Source organism: Phodopus roborovskii, unplaced genomic scaffold (assembly GCF_943737965.1).
Source record: "Phodopus roborovskii unplaced genomic scaffold, PHOROB, whole genome shotgun sequence".
In the NCBI taxonomy this organism is placed as follows: domain Eukaryota; kingdom Metazoa; phylum Chordata; class Mammalia; order Rodentia; family Cricetidae; genus Phodopus; species Phodopus roborovskii.
The window spans coordinates 30,437,643-30,450,308 of record NW_026126469.1 but is presented as its reverse complement, the minus strand read 5'-3'; the positions used below and the strand labels follow the sequence as shown (position 1 = coordinate 30,450,308).

The 12,666-nt window shown below is 38.3% G+C and overlaps 1 non-coding gene across 1 annotated transcript; it reads left to right on the top strand.

Annotated features, from left to right (window-relative positions):
- The first annotated feature begins 10,931 nt into the window (after window positions 1-10,931).
- Window positions 10,932-11,004, top strand: Trnak-cuu (transfer RNA lysine (anticodon CUU)). Its single transcript has one exon. It is a non-coding gene; the product is annotated as a tRNA-Lys (tRNA).
- Window positions 11,005-12,666: the final 1,662 nt, after the last annotated feature.

The window sequence follows — 12,666 nt, the reverse complement described above, 5'->3', positions numbered from 1 at the left end:
TATTTACAAAAATAATTTGCTAATGGAGGAACTCTGTGTGGACAGACAAATCCATTAGCAGAAGATTAGGATTATTACATGCAAATTGCAGCACCAGGCATTAGATTTCCCTTAAAACAAACAATAAAATAATGAAGTATTAGGGACTGAGATAATGGCTAAGTAGATTAACATCTGTCATGAAAGCATGAGGGCTTGACTTCAGCTTAGAAGAATGCACAGAAAGTCAGGCACCAAGTGTATCTATCATGCTGTCACTCCAGGGACACTGTGGCCCAGCTAGTCTGTTGTCTACAGCAGTGAACAAGTGACTCTGTCTCAGACAAGGACAAGCAGCAGAGATGGTGCTCCAATTTCCACATCACATCATTGGCAAGCATGTGCACTCACACACATGAACATGCAAACACAAACGTCACACACATTCGTACACATACACGAGAAAACAATCAAATTAAAAAGTAAAATTTTTAAAGGATTAGGAACTTCACAGGCCAAGGGGTATAAGACAATGAAAGAGTGATTGGCTAGCATACCAGGTTCCACTCCCCAACTCTCTGTACACATAGACATAAACATAGACATATATATATATATGTATATATATATATGAAAATATGTAATTACATATGTTATTAAACTTTTCAAAGAGTTAGTAATGAAACAAAGACCCAAACATTATGCCATCCCTTGTAAAGTCTACCTTTGTTGTCCCATTCTCCCTTTTACCTTTAGTTACTAATGTCTGAACATCTGGTTTTTCTCTTCTGCTGCTTCTTCTTCTCACAGGTGAGAGACATACACAGGATAGAAAACACAGAGGTAGTTCCAGAAAGTTTATAATCCAATCTGTAAACTTTCCCGTCACACTCTCCATCAATACTGGATTGTAAGTGTGATGCCTTCCAGACACTTTCTTTGTTGAGACAGACTCTATTCTTATTCTTCACTTCTGTCTTGCCTTTCTACGTTGCTTGTACTAGTTTAACATGCCTTAATATAAACTTATTGTTTTCAGAGGACACTCAGAGTAGAATTTAAAATAGCTTTAGATGACTTTCTTATTCTTATTCTGAGGTTAGACTCGTGACCTTTTTGAGATTGACCAACTTATGAAAAGTCATAAAGTAAGCTAAAAAATAATTGAAGATATCTCCTCCTGCAGGGCTCCTTCTGCAACATCCTACTGTTTGGCCCATTTTTTCCTTCTGGAAAACTTAGTGATCCCATCACATCACATTTTGAAGTTTTACAAAGAATTCTTTGGTCATTTATTAACCTTCTTAGTTGCTATGTTTAATTATTTTTATATTTAAATAGAAAATAGTACACTACAAAATTTCCTGAGTGATATAAAATTGAATGTTTCAAGTAAGATGCTTTCTGAAAGTTTGAGAATTATAGCATGTTCAAAATAAAAATTCAAGTGACATCATTTTTTCTAGAATTCTGCCAGTTGAAAATATTGACTACATGTAAGCTCAGAGAAAGGCATATACACATACCAGATGTAACATACCATCTGGGCAACCATTACTCTCCAAAACTTGGAAAAAAATTTTAGTGTAAGATCTTGTTTGCCTTCACTGGACATAAATTCATTTTGAATCCTATCATAACAACTGTACCAAGGACCACCAAAAGTTATTGTGTACATTTCCTATGCTGCTTGAAAGTGTAGCAATCATTAAAGGGGAGAGAGAGAGAGAGAGAGAGAGAGAGAGAGAGAGAGAGAGAGAGAGAGAGAGAGAGAGAGAGAGAGAGAGAGAAGGGAGAGAGAGGAGGCAGGATATGTAGAGAAAAAAGTTGTGCACATTAGCAGGGAGAATAGACATATAATGTGATATTTAATGTAAAATGGGTAGAGACTTGAGGCATGTTGTGGTATCTAAAGTGCAATGTATTTGTCATGAGGGCACTTAATCTAATCTAAAGATAGAGGGAAAAGGGCATCCTGGATGTTTGCTCCAGAGAAATTGAAAAGGATAAATAAGAATTGGAGGGGAAAACTAAGAAGTACCTTTCAGGCCAATAAAAGTCACCACACTAAGAAAATATACTGTGTGCAGGGACCATAAGCAAGTTAAAGTGACCAGAGTATAACGTTAAAATTTGAGGAATGGGGAAAAGCTTTGAAAATTGGCACTAGCAGGTTCATTGAAGTCCTTTCCCTTGACATAAAAGAATTCCCTAGAATCCATTGTCTAGTTACTTTACATTATAGTGTAGAATATTTTTGCATCTTCTCATTCCATCACCAGTTGCACTTTTCCTGGTGGAGTAAATAAATTTTATGGGTTATTATTTAATATTATTTTAAAAAAGAGCCAATGTTGCAATGTGCACATTAGGGTTGGGCATATGACTGTAATACACCGCGCTCCTGGGGCTGAGGATGAGAACTGCTATTGAATTCATACCAGCTAGTGCTATGCCATGGCTATACTACTGTTTCATAAAACCAACAAACAAAAAAAAAAAGCAAAATAAAGATTATTACACTGAAGATTTAATCAGAAAAGAATTAAATTATAAGCAAATATAGTTAAGATACTTTTAGATGAGTGGTGATTTCTCAGTTGTCTCTACCAAGAAGTAATACATTTTAATATGATGAGCATAATTTTAGTCAGTAATAATGAATAGTAGTAAAATCTTTGGGATATACTAAACATCTATAATACATATGTCCATGCACATACACACACACACTACATTCAAGGCTTAGCAACCTATAGAAATACTAGAATGTTTTTAGGCTCATACAGAGCCATAGTCTTCTGCTTCAAGCCCCCTTCTAAGACTTATGACAATTTTTAGAGTATAAAATGTGGGTAAATGAATGCAACTCAAATCATACTGCAAGTCCCTGACCTCCAGCTACGATTTCTTTTTACTCAAAAAGGACCTCAGCTTTCCTATTCTCTACTCCATTCAACACATGTGACCCCAGCTACAAAATGTATTCATTTTTTTTTAACTCTCCTGTGAAATGTGCCCTTGTTCTTGGCATGCTGAGTTAACCAAACACTTTTTCCTTCCCCAAATCATCTTTTTCTAGGCTCTGATTTATTTGAATAGGCATCCATCAAGTTTTGAGTCTCCCTGTTCAGCTCTGTGTTTATACAACTGGGATGCTCCAATAAAAGAAGAAAATCTAGCACGTATTCTCTGTGGGTTTATGAACAGCTTGGGAGACAAGACTAACATTCATGCAACCATTAGAAAACAACTTGAGACAGTATATAATTAAATGCTGAAAGTGATACTGACTGTGAGTGCACAATTCTTCACTAATTACCAATTGCTTTAAGGAATTAATACTTAACTTTGGGGATTTCAATCACAATTTCCCTATAAGCATTAATTCTTGTAACCAGCAATTCAATTCATTTTGAAGAGCTACAAACATACCCTGGTTTAACAAATTATCAGCATTGTTCTAAGAATTTTTTTTTCCATTAAGCAATTAATTTGAATCCTGATAGTTCTGACCTCCAGGGTCTTTTGGTAGGTGCTTGCATCTCAGATGTAATTTAATTTTTCAAATGGATTATTATTTTTTGGATGGTGGAGAATTCATAGCCCTAGGAGGGAGGAAGAACTTTCTAATAGGAGTGGGGCATCAAGAAGCACCTTGTATCTGGAGGAATGTGAACCATCTGTTTCCCCTCTGATAGAAAGGAAACTTCAATGCTTGACTGATTTCCTTTCCCTGTCTCCTTTTCCTCCTCCCTCTACTTTATCTTCCCCTCTTCATATCTGCCAGGCTCTGTTTATCCTTTTCCTCTTCCCCCTCTTCTTCAGTCTAGCCAGTGTTCTACTGGCTGCAACCTTCAGATGAAACAAAACAAAAGAAAAACAAAACAAAACACTCTGGATCCTGATGCCTATATTGTTTGCATTGGACACCGGAGATGAAACCCAGGGCCTAAAGCCTATGTTCATTCTTGAATTTGCCTTGTTTCCCAGTCAGTATTGCAATGACTTCACTTTTTCTTCTTTCTTTCTTCTTCTTCTTCTTATTCATCCTTTTCTTCTTCCTCTTCCTCTTCTTCCTTTTCTTCTTCCTCTTCCTCTTCTTCCTCCTCTTCCTCTTCTTCTTTTTCCTTTTCTTCTTCCTCTTCCTCTTCTTCCTTTTCTTATTCCTATTCTTCTTTTTTTCCTTTTCTTATTCCTCTTCCTCTTCTTTTTTCTTCTTCCTTTTCCTCTTCTTCCTCTTCTTCTTCTTCCTCTTCCTCCTCCTCCTCTTCTTCTCTTTCTTCTCCTCCCCCTCCTTCTCCATCTCAATTCTTCTGGAGGCTGCCAAGATTTACAATTTCACCCCCCCTGTTGTTTTTCTCTTGATCTCTACTAAAATTTTCCTTAAAGTGCCTCCTGTGTCTATTTCTTAAATCTTTTATTAGTAGGACTAAAACTTCAAAGGAAGGAACCCTGGTTTTCTCAAGACCAGTAAGTTCTACAGTCTTATAATCCTGAGAATGATATACTGACAATATTCTGACCAGATCAGTGAGAACACCAAATGCTGACCAAAATGGGGGCTGGGGAAAGCGCTGCTATCAAACTTACTTTTCTGTAGACTGTGCTCTGGAACTGCAGTCTGCCTAGCTCGAGGGTTTTGATGTGCTTTTTCTATGAAGGTGAAAGGGGTAAACTGAAGTACCCTCCATTGAACTTAAAAGTAACTGAAAGAGGTCAACTTTCATAACAAGCAGACATTGTCTGTAACTTTAAAAGCCTACAGTCATCACATTTTTAGTACCTCTTTATTTACAAAGAAATATAATTCTGCTCTTTTAAGTACAAAACTTTGAAAATTCCAAAGCTGTTTCATCATACTGTACCCGATCCCAATCATGTTTGTAAACCAGGAATGCTTTACAAGCCTTTACAACTAAGACCAGAGTACAATTCAATCATTCTTTCATTGCACAAAAGAGCAAGGTGGTTTATTTATCAGGTACCCTGGCCTTCACTTTCCTCACTGCCTTCTGAAGTTTACCTTCAGAAAGTTAATCATTGGCAAGCCTCCAGTTTTCAAAGGGAGGCCAAAATCATGTTGTTCCAATGCCCTGGTTAATAAAAGAAGCACAAGAAAATGGCAATTTTATTCTAACATTTTTTTTTGTTATGTCCATTACTACTTCTACCTCTAGTAGTGTACGATTGTGTGTGTGTTATATGGTAGTGGTGGTGGTGGTGGTGGTGGGGTGTGTGTGCATGTGTGTGTGTAAAGGAAATGTGGCACAGCACACATGTGGAAGACAGAGGACAACTCTATGACTTGATTCCCTCCTCCCATGGTTATATGGATTCCAGTGTTTGAGCACAGACTCTTCTGTCTGCATTGTTCGACTACAAACAACTTTACCTGTTGAGCTATCTCATGGGTCTCAAATGTCTTCATTCTCTAGAATAGCATGGGTAACTGTAAGAAGCCAGGCAAAATGTTACAGAAGTTGCTACAATGCAGGGGAAAATGAGGATGAACAGTTGAGAATAAATTCTTAATGTCTATGAAGACATACACTTCAGAATGGATGGTCGGCTCCTTCAATGATGAGCTTGGGTGTACTTTAAAATACTGTTGAATGAAGAGGTAAACTAACAAATTGACTGCTGTATTACTGGGGCTAGAGGTTCCAGTGCTAGCCAGATAGTGTCTGGAGGGGAAAAATTCTTAAAAGATCTATATGCTTTAGAACTATGACCTCATGGTGTTTCTTTTATGTTCAGATCCAGCCTGTAGCTGGAGGAGAATGGGGCAGAGTCCACACATGCACTTAAGTGGAAAGATAAAAAGGGGTAGAGAAGAAAAGGAAATAAGGTGATGGAACCATAAAGAACTTCCAAGAAAAGCTGCTCAGCTGTCAGAATGTCTCTCAGTTTATCGAACTATTTGGAGAAAGAGTCACATGCATGTGACTTTGAAAAATGTGTGTCTTTACTTTCTTTCTTTTTTGGTTTTTGTTTGGTTTTCAAGACAGGGTTTCTCTGTGTATCCTTGGTTGTCCAGGAACTCACTGTGTACACCAGGCCTCGAATTCATAGAGCTCTGTCTGCCTCTGCCTTCTAAGTGCTGGGATTAAGGTGTGCTCCACCATAGCCTGGCAAAAATGTGTTCTTTTCTAAAGACAGCTAGATAGTGAATTGAGTTTCCATAGGAAATAAAGTAAGGAGAAATCATGAACATTTCTTCCATTCCCAAAAGACTCTTGGCTTCAAACATAAGAATTTTATAAATTCTAAGGGAAATTTAATGTATAGACCCAACTTGTTCAGACAAATTTGAAAAAGAAAGAATACTTTGTAGCCAAAGAACTGACAAAGTTGACAGTGGGCAAGTAGACTTGACTATAAATTATTGATCCCATAAGCCCTGCTCTAACATACTTTAATTGATTACTACAACATATGAAATAGCAGGCATAATAATGCTGCAAATATGTTAAAATGTCACTAGAGTAGTAAAAGAACCATGGAGTGTGGACTGGGTTTGCAACACAAATAACTGTCTGAATAACGTGGAAATGGTGTCACATACCAAACTTTTGATGTAGAGGAAATGTGTCTGTCAAATGGACAACTTTATGTTATCTCCTTCTGCAAAACTGATTACATTTGAGTTTTACATTATGGGTGTGATGAATCCAGAATTTACTGACCAAATAATAGATCAAAGCAAATAAAAAATGTAATTAGTTCATAGAGTAAGGGGCTGCTTATCAGAACATAAAGGAACAGGAAGCCCTTGACTGCTATAGCTTTCAGAATCAAGAGAAGAGAGAAAGCTATAGGGAGGTAGTTTGTCAGTAGGGTGGAAACCATCTACATCTATTCTTTTCTCTCACAAATTAGCTCCCTTTCTTTCCTAGTGCTAAACTTTCTAATCTGAAAATCCATTTCACTTCATTGCCTATGTTTCCCTGGAGGCTGCATATTCATTTTCTGGATATTAGATACCCTATTTACCACAGCCTGGAGCCTGGAGACATTTGCTTTGTTGGGTTCTCTCCCCACCCTTTTCAACACAGAATTCCGTAGTGAAAATTACTACTAAAGAAAGTGTGTGGCAGACTCCTGTTGAGCAGCCAGGATCACTATACATTTAAACTTCCTACTATTATTATTTAGCATGTGAAATGCCCGCTCTATCATCATCACAGGTGACTTCTCAGGATATATCAGAGCACTGAGCTTGAGGAAGACAGGGACTAATATTAGGTTAATAATGGTTAACAGCAGGCTGAAGGCCGAAGGAAAACACATTTAGGAAGTCAACCAGAGGTATATTTTATTTTAATGAAAAAGAATAATGAAAAGCTCTTTGCAGGGAAAGCAAATTTGACGAGGTTATTTAAATATATATATGCCTTAATATTTTGAAAGTACTTTTTGTTAATAATGGAATTTAATATAATTTGAGAATTTGGCCTTAAGTTACAGGGTAGGTATAAGATGATCTTAAAAAATGAAACTCCTTTGCCAGTTATGAGATTAGAATAAATTTTAGGGTGCTGCCATTGGAGGGAGTAAAAAAGAGAATCTATTTGACCTCTTGTTAGATGAGACACTGAAGGTCAAATGTAAAATGCATTATCTAAGGCTGTAAAGCTCTCAAGCGTGGACAGTTTTGCTAAGAATAGCCACAAATGACGAGACGACATCATTTACTTTCCATTCTTTATAATAGATTCTAAGACTGCAAGTTTACAAAGAAAAGGAAACCCAGGGAATATTTAATTCACTGCAGGTCATATGGACAGCAAAGATGCAACTTGGATGCAGCCTGGATTGTGATGTAGGACCGGCTGCTAACTGCTTAACTGGAAAGCAGAGTTCTCTGTTGATAGTCATCAAGGTTTACAGCCCAGAAGCCAGGCCTTAGCAGATATCAGCTGGTCTGTTTCTGGTTGCTGATACTTGGATTCAGATCTCCCTGACATAAATCTTGACTTTACCCTATTCTCTGATTTAGCTCCAAACTCTCAAGTTCATACACATTCTATTTCTCTTGACTCCCACTTGGAATGATTACACCTTTCCTCATTAGGCCAAATACTGATTGATGTCAAGAGACTGGCCTAAAATCAACTCATATCCAAATACAAATCAGGCAGAGTGCTGGTGATGGTATGGGTGAATGATGGTAAGTCTGTTTAAAACAAGTGAGAACATACTGAAAAAGAAGACTCTGAGACAAATTTGGCAGCCCAATGACTTAGGTATCCATTGACATTAATTGTGCCAGTAGAGACTATGTTAAGGAATGGATCATAACTTGAGTTGAAGCAATTACCTTGAAGGAAACACTCAGACTATGTTAGAGCCAGTCTGGAAGAAGACACTGTCCATAGTCTTCTACAATAAAAAAAATTGGGACAGATAAAGTGGGGCAATTGAGGAAGGGCTTGACTCACAAACCAACTCAAAACCTGCTGTTGTAGCCTCATGTTTCTGAACCAGGGACCACTGCAGATGGTTGATGCTGCTGAGGCAAGATTCCTCCCTTCCCCCACCCTTAACCCTATGCACCATCCTAGTGGGAACAATGAGGGCTTAGGTTTTAGTGCTCTAAGTCTTAATGCTACCATTTACTATTATAATTAGTTTCTTCTAGTTTGAGCTTTATCTTCAAAACTTTGTATCTCAAACATCGTTATGAGGAATAAATGATAACTTGTCTTCAATTTCACTATTCTTTAGTAAATTTACTATGATAAGAAATGACAGCCAGCATGAGCATGGGGAAACCCTACCTATGTATTCCTACTCTCTAGGACTAATTCCTATGTCAACTTAAATCATTCAAAGTCACAATCAATATATGAACCTGAAAACCATCATTAATATAAAAAAATTTGGGAACTCTCAAAGCAAATGTGAGAATGCATGCCCTAATTAAGTTAATGATTAATTATTGTGCAATTTGTTTAAGGGTTTAATTACAGAAAACCATATGCTTATAGACTGAAGTTTGGACAGCGAAATGAACAACTCTGTCCTTAACTGATTTATTCCTGACTTTAATGAAGATACATTGTATATATGGGATCCACTGGGTATAATTTCCTCAGGACTTTGGCAAAGCTTGTTGAAACATGTTTTTTAATAAGGAAACATTAGTAGAAAGAATAATGAAAGGATAAAGGAAAGAGTGCTGCCTTGAGTTGCTGCAATAAACTTCATGGGAGGGATGTTGTTAGACACTGGGGCTGGGGTGAAGAAGGTGATAAGACACCTTGTGTCAGGCATTAATATGGCATTGTTCAATATATGAGATCCCTCCTTTATCTGCAATTTTATTTACTATAGTTTTACATACTGTCATTATAGTCATATACCACTACATTTGATTTTATGTGGTGCTAATGATTGAATGAGGATTTCGCACATGCAGGGCAAACATTCTACCAACTATTTCACAGTCTGACTCCTTTTAGCCATTTAGAAGTCATTTTGGGTTATTAGGTCAACTTTACAGTATCAATGTTTGTGTTTAACACTTACTTTAATGGACTACGATGTAAGTTTTATAGTAGTAGTGCTGTGAAGCAGTTTCCTCTGAAACTGAAGCATTCCATTCCATAGTGAAGTTCCTGCCTTAAAGCAGAAAGTAAACAACTCAAAATAGCTTCAGAAAGTCCCTGAAACTGAAGAAATCAATAGTAAACAAGCAAAAATGCTGAGAGTCATTCACAGATAAGCCTAGCTACAAATATAGTCTCAGATAAACCCAACCACCTGGAAAGAGGCAGAGACTAGCCAGACTGTCCGGAAGAAACCATGACAAATTGAACTACCTGGAAAGGACATCTTCATCTATTGAGCTGCCTGCAAGTTATGCAGTGTGCTCCAGGTTTGCACCTTCTGTGAGTTGTCACCCATCCTGTAGTTTCTTTTGGTGCCATACCTGTGTTTGAGCCATTTCTGATCTTGTGTTAGCCTCTCCTCAATAAAACCCATGTATTCACCAAGTCACACTTGTCTCCCAGTCTGTGGTGAGCACATATGAAGATATGTTGTGCCACATAACAGTAAGTCCTTCTTATTATTTTTTGAGACAAGTTCTCATGTGTAGTCTTGGCTGGCCTGGTAGGCACTATTTACACCAGGCTGGCTTTAAGTGCACAGAGGCCCACCTCCCTCTGCTCTTGAGTGTTGGGATTAAAGCATGCATTGCCATATTTATATATGCTTATTATAATCATAATTTTGTCATAATTAAGTGTTGCTAATCTACTAAACTTCATCAGGGATATGTAAGATATATTGTTTTTCTGCCTGCTGCCGCTGGTCTTGTCCCGCTGCCGCACCAGCCCCAAATAACACACTGAGACTCTGTATTAGATATAATTCTGTTGGCCCGGTTACTTGTTTCTTATCGGCTAGCTCTGCCTTAATTATTAACCCATTTCTGCTGATCTATGTATTTCTCTTACCGGGGAGCCGGCCAGCATACTGCTTTCTCCCGACTCTCCATCTTGGCTCCTCCTTCCTACTTCCTATTTCCTTCTTGTCTCCTAGTCCCTCCTATCTTCCTTTCCTATTGGCCAACAGTGCTTTATTATTAACCAGTATGAGAAACATAAATACATAATGGCATCTCCTATCATCTCCTCTTTTCTGTCTAAATAAAAATAAGGGTTTTAACTTTAACATAGCAAAATATATAACACAACAGTTATCAGGCAACCTGGTGGTCCCCCGCTCCCGGGAGGTCACCATATTGATGCCGAACTTAGTGTGGACACCCGATTGGCATAGCGCACTACAGCCCAGAACTCCTGGACTCAAGTGATCCTCCTGTCTCAGCCTCCCGAGTAGCTGGTCTACAGAGCGAGCTCCAGGACAGGCTGGCCTCGAACTCACAGAGATCCACTCCACCTGCCTCCCGAGTGCTGGGACTATAGGCATGTGCCACCACTGCCCAGCTAGCTCAGTCAGTAGAGCATGAGACTCTTAATTTCAGGGTCGTGGGTTCGTGCCCCACGTTGGGCGCCATTTATAAGAGTACGGTTTTTCCACCCGCTGCCACGCCAGCCACAAATAATACACTGAGACTCTGTATTAGATATAATTCTGTTGGCCTGGTTACTTGTTTCTTATCGGCTAGACCTGCCTTAATTATTAACCCATTTCTGCTGATCTATGTATTTCTCTTACCGGGGAGCTGGCCAGCATACTGCTTTCTCCCGACTCTCCATCTTGGCTCCTCCTTCCTACTTCCTATTTCCTCCTTGTCTCCTAGTCCCTCCTATCTTCCTTTCCTATTGGCCAACAGTGCTTTATTATTAACCAGTATGAGAAACATATATACATAATGGCTTCTCCTATCAGGGATACACTTGTATTAGAAAAAAATGCAGGTGACAGGTTCGATACTATCCAGCATCCTTTGGGGTCATGAATTTTCTCTCCTTCATAAAGAGGAATCTATGCAACAGTGTATTAAATTAGGAATGAAAGGGGGAGTATTATGAATCAGTAGGATTAGTCATAATGTCATGTCTTCCAATGAAGGCTGAGTTAGGTCATAACAATGAAAGTAAGGTCTTTTGGGAAGTGAACTGGTTAACAGAAGACATAATGTCTATATGAGAAGACAAGAGCCAAGATAAGAATACATTTATAACATAAAAGAGTAGTTTAAATATAAAAATTTAAAGGTTATGGATTTCTATAAAATTATATTAAAAGCAACACTCACTTCATGATTTAATACAATATAATCTTTCTATTTCAAGAAAGATTCTATAGAAATAGCATTTAAGAAGAAGAAAATAATTTCATGTTGTTATAAAGAGAATGTCATCAGAGAGAGGTATCACCCGACTAAAGTTATCTTCTGTGATTGCTGGGCACCGTTCTTACCCCACTTTGCCCTTATCCTTACCAGCTTAGACACAAATGAGCTCAAATTTGGCTTGCTAAATAAATTTCCTGAGAAGACAGCCTTCATGCTCATAAATGCCTCCAAAATTCCAGGAATTCCTAGACTGCTAAGAGATGTGAGCCTAGTACTCTTGCTTTCCTGTTTTCTAACCTGGCTTCCCCATGGTATGATGAGTGGAAGGGGACACACTGTTACTAGAACCACTACACAAGAAAGCTACATTCTTTATGGCCTTAATCAGTCCTGCCACTGTACCAAAACTGCTTAACCATGATGTCCAGAAAACCCCTGCAAATCTTTGATCTATTTTATATGCACAAACTGGCCATAGCATTACTTTTGGTGACACATACATACCCTTCCCTAACCAGGCTTTAGTAACTAGTTCCTTCAACCTGAACAGTCTTATGATGGCTCCGGGCAACATATGAAGACAAAAATGTGATGTGGATGCAGCTCTCTTCTGGATCTGCCCCATAGAGTTCTCTTACTCAGATCTCAGTCACAATCTTGTGAGGAAGCACCAGCCATATGGAGAAGACATGGAGGTATTCCAACTACCAGCACCGCCTATTATTTTTGTCTACATTCCACATTGATTGCTAACTATACAAAGAAAGATTTTAAATTCCAGCTCTCAGCATTACAGCTGCCCAGCTGACATCTAGTCAAACAGCAGAGAAGAGCTCCTGGCAGATCCTGCCACATAGCATGGGAAAAAAAAAATGAGCAAAGGAAATGCTGTTTTTTGCCATAGGCCAGTGTTT